Here is a 14772-nt window from a genome sequence, read left to right on the forward strand (position 1 = left end):
AACCCCTACCAGAAACAAGACTGCGGCAATCATGTGGACCATCCACTCAGGTGCCCCAATGAACCCATGCCCCAAATACAGCTACAAAGACTGATAAGTATCCCTCTTGACCTCTATTTCTTTTACTTGACAATTGATTTGTTGTGGGTTCACATGAAAAACAGACAATCACTTATGTTTAAGCATTTCAACTCATATGTTTATTTTTTTGTTTTTTATATAAATTGTTTTTATAATATTTCCTTGTTCATATACATTTTTTTATTTACATACATTATCTACAGATGTCATCTTATTCCTAAACACACCTTGTACAATGATATATTCAATTACTGTGCTTGTTTCATATTCTCAACAAAGTGCTTGACGATATAAGCTAATACTCATTATAAAAAACCTCTCTCCTATAATTTTAAGAGAAATCCCCACAGCAATCACTCCTCTGTTCATACCACATGCATTTCACTATCATACAACACATTCACACTCCACCCCAGATGTGCACCATCGATGTTGCTGGACTAGCCAGAGCTGGGCTAATTACTCAACCCTTAGATTATGGTGCCAATTCCTAGGGTGTGACACTCTGTCTTGGTCGACGCACGTTTCGGTGGATCTAATTTCTTTTCTTGCCACCTTCTTCAGGACCTTTTTGTTTGCGAGTTTATCGCGGGCAAAAATGAGGGGATTAATGTTCTGTATTCTGGTATTGCGCACGTAGTGAGAGTTTTCCCCACAAGCGATGTTGCTGGTGACGTTCTTTTCCTTTTTACAATGCAATCAATACTTAATGAGACCGTATTGCAATCCTAATAGTCAGTTGCACATTTCCTCATGTGTTTATTCGGATCCTATACTCGGATTTGCTTTTTCCAAGCCTTTCTCGTAGTGCTGGTGGCTCACTAGCCCCTAGGGGCTGCTCATGGAGCTCCACAAGCGTTTTCTAAGGAAACAGCGTGGTATTGGTCTATTCCGTTTGTTTTTTTCCCGCGTAGTACGGTGACCCAGTTTACTGATATCTATCTTCTTTGGTGCTCTGTCGGTTATTTCACGATCTCCTTCAGCAACTCGCATCGCAGACTTCCGCCTCCAGTCCAAATACAGCTACAACCTGGGAACCTCACCAATCAGCCCCACCCTGACCCACATCATCAACACCTCCATCACGTTTTCCACTTTTCCTGGATGAATGGAAACTTACTGAAATCAATGCCATCTTCAAGCAAGAAGCCCACAGCGGTCCCAAATCAACTGAGCAACTTCCAACCCCTCTCCCTGCTCCCCCATCCATCCAAAGTGATTGAGAAGGTCAACAAGCAACTCACAACCCACCTCGGACTTCACTATTTTCTAGACAACACTCAATCAGGATTCAGAAAGAACCACAGCACCAAAGCCGCACTTATCGCAGCCAGTGATGAAATTCATATCATCCTGGACCAAGGAGAAACAGTGGCCCTCATACTGCTTGACCTCTCCGCAGCCTTCAACACTGTCTTCCATAACACCCTCATAAGAAGACTCCACGAGATTGGCATACAAGGATCCACTCTCTAATGGATCTGTCAGCCGTGGCCTTTGCAGATAAGAGTGGTGGGGAGGGGTGGTGGTGTGGGGGGGGATTTGGCAGACAATGAAGAGGGAAAATTAATTATGTATTTAATTTTCCCTCTGTGGCTTCTGTCGAATCCCCCCACCCCGCCCCACTGCTCTTACCTGCACGGGCTGCTCCTTGGACCTGTTCCTTCCTCATGGGAAGAACCCAAAGGGTCAGGCTGCCACCCTTCACATCAGAGACCAAGAGATTAATATGCGGAATCCCACAGGGATTGTGCCCCAGCCCCACCCTTTTCAACATATGCATGACACCACTCGCTAACAACATCCGACCCCAAGACATCATCGTCATCTCCTACGCCAATGACACCGAACTCATCCTCTCCATGATGGACACGGCCCTCGTGGGTGATTTGCAGCACTCTATAAATGCCTGATTGATTGATTGACAAGACAACCACCACTAGGAGCAAACTGCATAACTGCATGACCATGGTAGCAGACTGGATGCAAACCAACTTCCTGCAGGTCAACTCCGACAAGACAGAAGTAATGGTCTTTGGCAACAAGACCTCCCCATGGGACTCCACCTGGTGGCCGTTGGAGCTAGGATCCACAACCACAGGCTACGCAAGAAGCCTAGGGATCATCCTAGACAACAAGCTCAAAGCGACAGTGTCCACCTTCTGCTTCTACATACCTCGCATGCTGTGAAAGATCTTCAAATGGTTTCCACAGAACAGAAGGACCATCATGCAGGCACTCATCACCAGCAGGCTTGACTACGGGAACACTCTTTACACCAGAATCACCAAACAACTCCTGCACAGACTCCAGACCATCGAGAACACTATTAAAAGACTCATAGTCGACCTCCCACACCTCTTCCACACCGCAGGAAGGTTCTCTGGCTCCTCATTCACAAGTGCAGCCAATTCAAACTTCTCATGCACACATACAAAGCCCTACACAACACAGGACCAGAATACCTGAACAGCCGCATACACTTTCACCAACCCACCAGACACCCACACTCTGCCTCACTCTCGCTTGCACCCATTCCCCACATCAGCAAAAGCAAAACTAGAGGTCGCTCATTCTCCTATATCGCACCCAAGACATGGAATGACCTCCCTCAACACATGAGAGCCTCCTCCTCATTTCTTGAGTTCAGCAAGAAGCTGAAGACCAGGCTCTTCATATAAACACCTTGGGGACCGCACAGCGCCCAAGCACCTGGATACCCTCTAGGTGAATAGTGCACTATACAAATCAACATAACATAACATAGAACATAACATAACACTCAGATGATTCAGAGGTTTGATGAAGCTCAGTCTGTGCAATCCAGTTTCGAGGGGTACATATGTACAGTGGCATAGTTCAGGACTATAACTCATTAATCCGATGAGAATTCCGTTTTCATCACGGGCTCCATGCTGTCATTACCACAGTAATTGCCCTGTAGCTATTGCAGAAGAATTGGAAGTAGTTCCATTTACAGATCTTTGAGCCTCATCATGTGCTGTTTGAAGATCTGTGAGCTCAAAGATATTTGCTCCATTTGAAGTTGAGGATGAACTGTGGCATGTTGGGGGTGTTGTGAAGCCTGTAAACTATTACGCTTTTTCTGAAATTGTACTTAGTTTTCACTCTTTGTGGGTGGTTTGGTGTCTTTCTGGTGATATTCAGTAGCATTGGCGATCTTTTTGTACTGATGTCTTTGGCACTCTTTGGCCCTGAAGAAGCTGTAATGTGATACCGCGAAACGTGTTTTGCCTTTTGTGAAGATGGGAAATAATGGATCTTGGCAACATTTGTACTTGTACACCTTGTACAGCAACTCTGGAAATTTCAACAGTGTTTTTGAGCGTCGGAGAGACTCTACTCTGGCTGTTGTTAAGTTGCACAATAGAGAGGCTTGAGGAAATCTTTGTGTCTAAATATTAATTCACAGTCATATTTTTGAATATTTAATATTGGTTTAAATATTAAAAATAATTTATTGTAAAATTAAATTGGCGTGTTATATTTAGTTATATGGTTTTGTTATATTTAAATACCCTTGAGACACTTGTCAGAATCAAGTGAATGTAGGGGTGGGCGGAACTTGCAGAGTTTCACTCTGAAGATCTGTGGAGTAACATAAAAACTCTGTGAGATTCAGCGGAGTCCCGCGAGTGGGCGGAATTGGTTTGTTGCACTGATTTTTAGCGCCTGGAGCTTTTTCTGCGCTGCAAAATCAGTGTGAACAGCACCACACGGTGCGCCAGAGGGAGTTGCTTCTTTGCTGCCACTCCAGTACATTTTCTTCTCAAGAGGCAGTTTCCTCACCATGAGCCACAACTTTCTAACTGCCCGAGTTGAGAAAATCTCACTGGGTGCTGTCATAGCACCCGAAAATCACACTAGGTGACTTCAGTTCTTGCTCGCTTAATGATGGTGACATGTACGAGAAAAAACTCTGCCATGCGGCTGTTGCGGAGTTTTGCCAGAACTCCACCTTACAAGTGTAAAGCAGAGGGGGCTAAACTCTGCGAACTCCACCGGCAGTGCGGAATTTATCACTCACCCCTAGTGAAAGGAATACATTAACTTAAAAATTCTTGATTACCCTGGGGGTGGAAGGTGAGTTTGGACTCAATTGCACTTTCCGTCCTGTACTGAGACTTAAAATGTGGTATGTGCTTTACGTTTTACTCCACACTTACACTTATTAGCCATATACTAAACTACTTTAAATGGCCCCATTCTCCAGCTAAAATCTCCTGTGTCTCTTTCTTGTCTCGCTCTATCATCCCATCCACTTACACAGTTTGCTTTTTTTAGGAGGAATGTCCCTTCCCCCTTATCATTATTACCATAACAGCGTGTTATATATATGATAATGGTCAGCTAATTCTGACTTATGAATTGTGTAATTTTTTATGACTAGTTAACCTTTAGAAGAGGTATAGTAAACATACCATTTAGAACCACAATTCACACCATAGCTACACATTATTGTGGAAAGTTATTTTTGTTGAAATTGTGGTTTCAAATTGTACAACAAAGTCAAAAGAAGACATCTCTGTTTGTCTTTGCCAGTGTTTATGGTAGTAATCTTTGCTGGGCCTCTTCAGAGATGCGGCCGGCATGGCTCGCAGGTGGGGGAGGGGGGCCGGGAGCAGGTGTGTCGCATGGAGGATGGGCCGCACGCGGGGGGGTCATAAAAATAAAGTTGAGGCCGGGTCCCATGTCTTCTCTGCTCCTGCTGTCCTGATTCCGACTTCCACAATAGCAGGAAGCACGCAACTAGGCACCCTCCCTTAAGACAATCACAATGCTGCAATGCTGCATTGTGATTGGTCTGAGCACCGTGACACAGGGCTCAGCCAGGGGTTGGAGTAGTGGGCATGTTCTCCATGTAGGCTGCAATGCAACTTGCATGGAGAAGGGGAAAGTGCGCATGACTGGTTTGGACAGCCCGAGAGGGACGACCAAACAGTCATTGTGCACTCAGGAGAGGGCGAACCACTCCTCCCATGCCCCCGTAAGCAGAGCAACCCCAAAAAACCCACCCGCCCGCAAAGGAAACATAAAATACCATTTTATGTTTTTGCTTCTCGCACTGCGAGAAAACAGTGGGGCGACGCTCCTCCACAATAGCGGAAGAGCTGCCACTGACTCTTCAGCCTCCTACCTCAATGTCTCACAAGTGGGAATCCCTCATCGTAAGCACTTGTAAGCAAGCGTACTGCTACTTTTTCTTGGTTCTCCACTCAGTTGATAAAAGCGGGCACACAGACACACCCTTGCCGCACACGGAGAAAAGAGTCATAGAAGACATTGAATGCCGCACGTTTAGATTTCTGTGGTTTTGGGGGAGCTTCAAGGATGCTTTCAGACCTGAAAGCCTTTTTGGCCCTTTTCATGAGTTTGTGGTTACCTTAGCAGCATCTTGTGTCAGATCTTATCTTCTGCATCCTGACATCTGTGCCTTTGTCTTTGCAGCCTGCAGTCTGCCAAGTCCAGCACTGCTTGCTCTTTATTAAACCTCTTGTATATGCCCCGGTACCCATTTCAGGATTTCTAATTTTAGCAGGGCTTAGAACATCAGAGGGGGTGGAGTTTGCATATAGATGAGCCACCCCAGGTCCAAGATCGCTTGAGTCAGGGAGGTTGCGTTTCACCATGTTGTAAAATGACATCATCTCCCCATGGCTCAAGTTTCTGACGGGACTGTCTGGGGTGGGTGGGGGGTCTCAAATGCCAAAGCTGATGTCTTGCAGCACTATTCACTGTTCAGTGTGTTCTTTTTTAATGGTTTTGGCTTAGTGTTATTGAGTTAAATGTACTTTTTGATTACTTTTTTGTTTCTACTTGGCTATGTTTGAAAAAAAGACTGAAAATATTGGCACTAGAAGCATGTTTGTTTAAGAAAAGTACTTTTTTAAAGAAAAGATACATTTAAAATGTGCAACGGGATGCTCCAAACGTCGGAAGATATATTTCTGTTTATTAAGGACACAAAATCTAATGGTGGAGAAAGAAAAAGAGAAGGAGAAAGAGAGACTATTGGAGACTGGGGGAGGAATACTCCCGAGAGATAGGAGGAAGGAGATATTGAACTGGAAAGAGTGGGAAAAAAAGAAAGAGCAAGAAAAAAGGTAAAACAAGCATTTACAATGCAACGGTCTCGGCATTGTTAAAGTTAGAGCTATTGGCATTGCTCATGTCATTATTTTTGTTTATGTTTTTGTTTTTAAAACATTTAAGGAAACGTCATTGTTATTTACAATGTCAATAGCGTAATCACTCTCAAACACACACTGAATCACACACAGAGCCACCCACACACACAGAGCCACCCACACACACAGAGCCACCCACACACACAGCCACCCACACACACAGAGCCACCCACACAGAGCTACCTTGTCGGGCTCCAGCAAGAGGTGCGGTCTTTGGCAGCACGGGGAGGTGTTACAGTAGCCATCTGCCAGGGTGCGACGGTCCCGCCTCCACACGTGGTGGGACAAGGGCCTAAAACTAGAGTAGCAACTAACTGCCGTCCTTGGCCACACCCCCGGCAGGACTAACCCAAGCACGCCGCTGCTCAAGAAGCGACATGGCCGCCCCCCACGTGGGGAGCCGAGGCCATGACAGCCTCATCTGTGGCGTTGGGAGGACGATCAATGCATCCCACGGGACAGGTAGTTCCCAGACCAAGCCGGGAGGATCGGCAGCTCTTCGCGCACACGTGGGAAATGGAGTTCCCTCGCCTAAGAGGCAGCGATACAGAACTACACGGGGTGAAACATGACAATAAGTCTGAAAGGAGGCTCGCTCATACGTACACAACAAGAGATTGTACAACATGTCTGCGAGGCATCGGTGCAGGGTTTTACTACATGCCGTTATCAAAACCCTCTAAATTGTCTTGGCGTCCATGCCCCCATCCCTCCCCATTTTCAATAAAGCCACGGGTAGTGTCAAACACCCTCTATGAGAGGGAGACGTACACAAACACCCGCCAGATAACAAATATACTTTTAAAACGTTATAGTAAGGGTCCCCGCCAGTACGGCTATTTCAGTGGTGGAGTTTAAGAAAACTTCCCGACATCAGGATTTTTTTAAAGAAAATAACCAATAGCACGTTAGAAACTGCCCCAAAACACTAGGAAGATATACAACATGGATGAAATGGGTGAACAAAAATGCAAGCCAATCCTCCCACCCGCTATACATCCCTTTAAGCGCGTTGAAAAACAAAGCCGGGCACAAACCCTAACAGACTAGACACGGCTGGAAAAAAATCGCACTTCCTAAACAAATATATATAGGGATTCTGTTTGTTTTAAAAGTTACTTGAAGGCTTCCAGAACTGAGATGGGGCAGCGCGGGCACCTGGCGGGAAGACTGAAACTACGCGCCTCGGGGGAACCTCCGCTTCGCTCAAGTACCCGGGGAATAAAAATAACATCTTTAGCCTGAAACTCCCAGCCATCCTACCACATGCCCGTTTATCCTCACTGTGGGCTTCTGCCCTCGCCCTGGTCTCAAGAACGGGATTCCCATGCTCAGCCCTCTCCTACACCTTCCCTCGCCCGGAGACTTATTTCTCAGCTCCAACGTGATACGCTTCTTCATATCCATCTTATTTTCGTATGAATGACGCCGTATATAATGAAAATTCCAATATATATGGTGAAAGCGTGTCGAAAAGTACCCTCCGTCGCCAATGACCTCCTCGGCACAGTTCCGCACGCTCCACTCATGCCAGCAGTCTCATCAAAGGCCGCTTACAGTTTTGCGCCTCCATTACATGGCGCCCTCAGCCCCTTTCATCGACAACGCCTCTAGCCGAATACCATTGGCCACTCAGGGGCCAACGTGGCTACAATTGGTTATCCAACCTGTCTTTTGGCCTTCCGCCCGCCCTCAGGTGCCGTGAACCCCGTACGGAGTAAGGTCATTGGTAAACGGAGTGCGCGCAGTTAAATATGATTGGTTACCTTCAATATCTGTCAGACGGGGTGTGTGGGGTTTGCTTTTTTTTCTTTTTAAAAAGTACGCCACTGCGAGGGTTCTATTGTGTTTTTGGCACCTTCATAACTCTCGTGACGATCTTAGATTTCAACGGCCTCGAAAGCATTCGCGTAATGAAGGCAAATACTGTATTTATACACTGGTTGAATTATAGTACTGTCTTAAAAATTATAGAGTTATCACATCGTTGATACGTGAACCTGGGCAGCGCAGAATAAGGCGGTATGTAGCGCCTCGTACTGAAAGGAGGCAGCAGGGGGAGGGAGTCGCCATGAAAACCACCGCCTTTCTCCGAGGTCAGCCAGAAATGCCTCGGAGAAACGCAGTGTTGTTTTCGGAATCGGGGGGGTGTTTTTCTTTTCTCTCCTCTTGCCATTGGCTGGAGGAGAGAAAAACACGCCCGGGCGAAAAGCAACAAAAAAAACGCCCCCGAATCCGAAAAGGACGGGGCCTGTTCGGAGTGACAAACCTCTTCTCCAATGGCTGGCCAGCATTCAAGAGGCCAGCCAATGGAGAAGAGGAGAGAAGAGGGGCGGGTTCAAGCCCCTCTTCTCCAAGTCATTAAATCTCGCGAGCGAGACTGCGCAAGCGCAGCCTTTGCTAGCCGAAACCTAAAAAGATGAATAGCAGGTGAGAGTAGAAAGAATGACAGAAAAAAATGTGGGAGAGAGAAGGATGCGGGAGTGGAGGTGGGTGAAAAAGGCAAAGGCGGAAGGGGGTGAGCAAGAGATGGAAGGAGAGGAAAGAGAAACAGGAAAAAGAAGTGAAGAACGCAAAGAAAGTAAGGATAGTTATAGGGGAGTAATTGAAAAGGAAAGAGAGAAGGGGAGAGAAGGAAAGAGAGGGCATTAAAGGAGGGTAAAAGAATGAAGGGTGTAGGGTAAAAGTAAGGAGAAGGTGTGACAATGGGCTTGACGTGATTGTAAGAGAGAAATGATAGAAGTAGGTATAGAGATGTAAAAAATGTGACAGAAGGCAAAAGTCAGATGCCAGGAGATGAATGGAAGCTGGAGGGGGCAGATGGAGGGCTTTAAGTGCTTATAGTCGAGAATGTTGCTGGCATATGTGGCATTGGAGAGCAATGCACGATGACAGACACTGCCCCTGCCCTACCAGCCTTCAGAGGCACACAACTGTCCAGTGTCTACAAAGGCTCCATGTTCCCTTCTTTCCGGCTCTTCTCCAGGATACAGGCTGTCCAGCCCTCCCTTCTACCGCCTCACAGAGGAATAAGTGGCTTGCAGATCACCATCCCCGAGTGGTGCCTTTCACAATATACATCTCTCAGGGGTTTTTCACTGATTGAACTTGCATTTTTAAAGTGTTTACTGCCACTGACAAAGCATTTAAGCACTTTCTGGTGAGTAACAGCTATCGGGGAGCCCACAGTTAGTGGTCAATCCATTGTTTTTAGGTTTCGCCTGAGTCAGCACATGCGCTGGTCTGTGAGACATTTAGTGTGTGGGCTTTTAAAAGTGCTACCACACGCTTTTGCTGGCCTAGCGCTTGAGGTTACGCGCGCGTGCACGTACGCAGCCGCCAGCTTTCAGCGCCCGATCAGGCACCATCTGGCTTTCCTCTCGCTTGCTCTCTGAACGCTCCTCCGCCCCTCCCCCGCCGCCTCTCGCGTTGATTGAAAACATATGTTCCAACGCGCTGCTTTCTCTTTCGCCGCGGCGGGCGCTCGCGCGCACACCACTTTCTAGCTGGGCATTTGTCTTTTTCCTCTGCGTTTGTCCATCTCGCCAAGTCTCACCTCTCTTTCATCTCACCCTTAAGATCGCCACCCAATGAATATATCTGCCATAAGTTGTTTACATTTTTGAAGTGTTTTTTTAAAATTAAACATACGTTATAATTGATTTTATATAGGAAATCTAAGATGTATTTTTATTTTTTGGTTGACCTCAGAAGAGGTCTAAATCAAATAAAATCAAACTTGACTTGAACGTTGGTTCACATTATTTCCGAAACAAATCACATTCTGGCTTTGACTCCTTTAACCCATTAAGTGCTCAGTCTATTTGGGGACCAGCAATATTGGCGGGAGGCTCCTCCTCACCTGGAAATCGCACTAAATCTGCGCTCCTTACCGCAGAAACCAGCGCCTCTACCAGACATCGGCACTGGCTGCTCTTGCCAGCACGATCCACGCCTTCCAGCACAATAAGTGCACCTCGGCCGCATACTCCCGCCATTAAAACCCTGAGCGTCCTGCCACAGAAATAAAAATAGTGACGCCAACACGCGACGTCAGCGTACCAGAAGAGGTTTCACGCACAGAACACGAGGTGAGGGTGGAACGCAGTGGTCGCTGCCTTACGAAACGACCAACTTGTGCGACTTCCCTTCTCCCTGAGACCCCACCTCTTTCCATGGGCATGCGATCAACCTCCTAGACTCCCTCCCTTTAGGGCGGACCTACCATCACGTTCTGAAGGAGGTAAGCAAAACGGCTGATGATCATTGCCCCTATAAATGTGCGTGATAAGACAGATCTGTAACTCTAGGATTGCTTCCAGCCTTCCACCCCTAATATGCATTACAGTTTTGCTACGGCCATAGTGTCCGTGCTCTCTCTATCTTTGTTTCCCTCCTTCGTGTCCTCTCTTCTGCCTGTCCTTCCTTCTAGTTCTGTATATTCATCTCTCTCTTCTCGTACCGATGTCCATCCATCACTCACCGTCTTTGTCTCTTCCTGCCTCTTTTATTTTGCCTGCTCCGGTGCTTCTCATCCGTGTGTCTCGCATATTTCACCTGCGTTGCTCCCGCTTTCATTTGCCTTATTCTCTGTCAATTTCTTCCCTCTCTCCCCATATCGTGCTCTGCCTTGATATCTCCGTGGCTTTGCCCTCCCCCTGTCCTTTTGCCCCTCTCTCACCTTGTCCACCGCTCTCCACAGTGTCTTCGCAGTGTCTTCACACCTATCCCTTTCTCTTTGGATTCTCTCCATCCCTCTGCATTGCCACATCTCTCTGTATATCCCACTTTTTACTTCTCCTTCTGCTCTCTCTCCTGCACCCTCTGTATCGTTTTCTTTGTTTCTCCCACTCTGACCAGGTGTCTCTTGTCCATTTGCTGTCTCCTGTGCATTGGCCCCTCCTCCCCTGTCTCCGTCACTTCTCCCATATCTATCTGACGCTCTCTCATCTGGCATCTTTTTACCTCCATCCTTCCGTCGTCTCTGCATTGTCCACACTCTTTATCTCTTCGGTTCATCTCATTTCCCAACAATCTCTTATCTCCCTCTTCTCCCTAACTCCAACCTGCCCCCACAACTCCCTCCCTCAAACCCCTTAGCATCACCGGAGAAACAGGATATTTCCCATAGCATGCAGTGCTTAACGATTGTAAAACCGGGAGTTCCCGAGGTGGGTATTTGTAAAGCGCTCAGTCCTCCGTGCTTTGAGGCGCAGAGTGCCCTGTATAGCGCTATACTCTCGTTTTGAGAATATGTGCTTCCAACTTTGACATGTGTGGTGCCGGTTCGAGACAGGACGCAAAGGGCAGAAATCAGGTCTCACGGTTCCACAGCTTTCAGTCCAACCATTTAGGGCGGCCAAATAAATGAACACCATTCTTACTTTGTAGACGCCCCGCCATAGATGGGAAAGTTTATTTATTTAATGATTCATTCCCTAGCTGGAACAAAACTCGTTGATGCCGATGCCTTACTGGGACATCCAATGTTTGAGACACTTGACAAATATATCACCCATCTTCATGGTACTGAATATATGAAGCTCGACCAGATAAAATGCTTAGCTGAGACTCGAAGCAGCGATTTGCTGGTTTATGGACATAGGATGCAGCCCTCCTATTTACATCTTAATTATATCAAACTGATTTGTACCGTTCTATGCAAGAATACAAGCAGCAGACACCTCAGTGAATCAGGCAGGGTTGCCAGAAGAAATGTAAACAATCATTGGTATAGCCAATAGGTCTCGCCTTTGGGACCTTAGAAGTGTTTAGTTATCCAGCACAATATCCTTGGTGCAACAACATCAAGTGTTGCATGGCTAAACACTTATAAGGTCCCAAAAGCGAGACCTATTGGTTATGCCAATGCTTGTTTGGGATTAGGCTGTGCTCTCAAAGTAGCCACTCCATGAATTCACTGCCGCTCCTTTGTGGAACATCAATGACTCAGGTGGGATCATTTTAGGAGGTTATAGGAGAAGCAAATGATTGCTGGAATAAATAAATAGTCTGAGGGTGCAGAGATAGTTTCAAAGAGAGTGTGATTAAGACAGGAGTACACATAAGTGTAGTCTATATATACACAAGAAGCATGCAGAAGGTAGACGGAAGGGCGAGGGACTCAAGACAAGGGAGGAAACATTCAAGGTTGAAGTCATGGTGCATTTTTCATACAGAGTTTTAGAAATTTCGCAGGTGCCGATATTGTGCAATCGCATGCAACCTGTGGGTGTAAACCTGTCGAAAGAACCATTTTTAAAATTCCATTTTGAATGAATGGAGCTATTAACAGTCTTACTAGAAACACTTTCACAGAGGTGGCAAACACCTGCCCTGCCACAAAAAGCACCCCTGGTGCCGGCTGAAACCCCTTTACGGTCGACAAGCAAGCAGCGCCACATTTAAGCACCTCCCAGTACTCGAAATTACACTTGGAAATCTCCCTTGAGAAACTCTTGTACAAATCACCCCACTGAAGATGTGATATGAAAACTTGCAAACCTAGAAAGGAGGTCTTTGTGTACCTACTACAGCAGTATATTCAATAACATCAAGCGTTGTTACACTTATGCATGCAAATCATTTTACACCATACACAAACTACACATATACGCAACAGCGTATGATATACCAAGGCAGTTGATAAACACGTTTCAGCATTCATCACTAGTAAATACACTGCATCATGTATCTGACCCATTCATAACCTGGTGAGGAAGGGGGATGGAAGGTGCGGTCCCCAGCCCTACCTGAAGAGCACCGGGCCCCACGGAATGGATGTGTCTGTGGTCTCCATGACCCTCTAAAGTCCACTTTGGCTCAGATGATGAAACAAGTGAAACTTCTTTCACATGCCCACGTCGCAGCCTGTGCCAGGATGTTTCACCTCCAAATCAAAGCAGAGCGAGGCGTGGCTATGGTATATTTTACAGACAAACATACTTTTTTTGTCTCATTAGGTGCGCAAAATAGTGATGGGATGCCAAACAGCACCCCGAGAACTCCTCTCTTTCAGCTCCCAAAGACCTTTGGCAATCACATGCGTTCTGTTCTGACCAGCACTCTTCAAGTTGAAGCCCCCTGCTGGAGGTTCACAGGGGAACAGTATTGAACAGTATTTACCGTATCATGCAGGGGCACCAGGATCTGCATGTTATGCCCCAGAGGCTCACAATAGGTTCTGTTTGTTGCACCCGATGAATAATGCACCCTGGGGCCTCATTCTTCACACATCTCCATCACAGCAAGCTCGGAATCAGGGCCTTTGAGAGGACCGTCACTCCAGGGGGGTTATATCAAGCTATTTAAGTCTTGGTTTGTGTAACAGAAGTGATAGTTATAGTAAAACATCGCTGTCATCTATCGCCTAGTGGAGATTCATGATAGCTTCTCCCCTGACCCACAGAAGAATGTGTAGAGGGGTCCAGAGACCCCCATATGTCCCAGATTTTCAAAGGCTACTGAAAGGAGGTTCCCTAAGGGGTACCCCCCATCCTGCACCACAAAAGCCTGTGGTACACCCTTGTCCTCTTCTCACCCCAAATTATGATGTGCCATGCAGCCCTGTCTTATCAACAACAGTAAAGTCTGGTGCCAAGGCACCAGCAGAATCAATAGAACCTTTTCAAACAGAGGCATTGACGCATTATTGGCGAATGATGTCTGGGAGGGAGAATTCAGTATCTCAGGGGTAAGACCACAGTAGATGAGAGTGTGGCGAGGTAAAAAGAGACAAATATATTCAGTATAACTACAGTACAGGAGGAAGACAAGATGCATTAGTGTGATGAGCTCCCTATGGGTAGAGGTGTGCCAACCACCCCTAGGTACCATCGCGGTTGCGTGAAGGTAAAGGTATCTGAGATGGAGTCATTGTTAAAGCACTTCAATCCTTTATGAAGTGGCGACGAGGAGGGTGACACTTTAGCCACAAATTCATGGCTTTTGGAGCTGGCAGAAAGGGTGGCCGCAAACAATGCAGTGGGCAACCAAGCGAACTTCCTGCCCCTGGGTTCTTACCTGAGTTTGCAGTATTAAGGAAACAGTGTTAACATCGAGAAAGGCAATGAAGATGGCGTCATTTGGTGGATGATAAGAAGAAATATAGATTGGCATCGAAGCATTATCACAGGTCAATAATACAGGTTCAGACCATCTATGGTTTCGGATCTAATACTCGCTGCAGGAAACACTTTTCGTGAAGTCTTTGACATTCTTAAATTCTTTCGTCAACCTGAGTCCCTCTCACAGACACTGACAGCATCTGCAACACTGTGCAGAGACCTCTTGAATATTTTCAAGGGTAAGATCTTCGAAATCGTGAGCGATCTGGAGATTACAAGGTTCCATCTGATCTGGAGATTACAAGGCTCCATCTGATCTGGGCACCATCTGATCTGAGAGATTACAAGGCACCATCTGATCTGGAGATTACAAGGCTCCATCTGATCTGGAGATTACAAGGCTCCATCTGAGCTGG

This window comes from Triturus cristatus, chromosome 3_1 (genome assembly GCF_964204655.1).
Source record: "Triturus cristatus chromosome 3_1, aTriCri1.1, whole genome shotgun sequence".
NCBI classification, from domain to species: domain Eukaryota; kingdom Metazoa; phylum Chordata; class Amphibia; order Caudata; family Salamandridae; genus Triturus; species Triturus cristatus.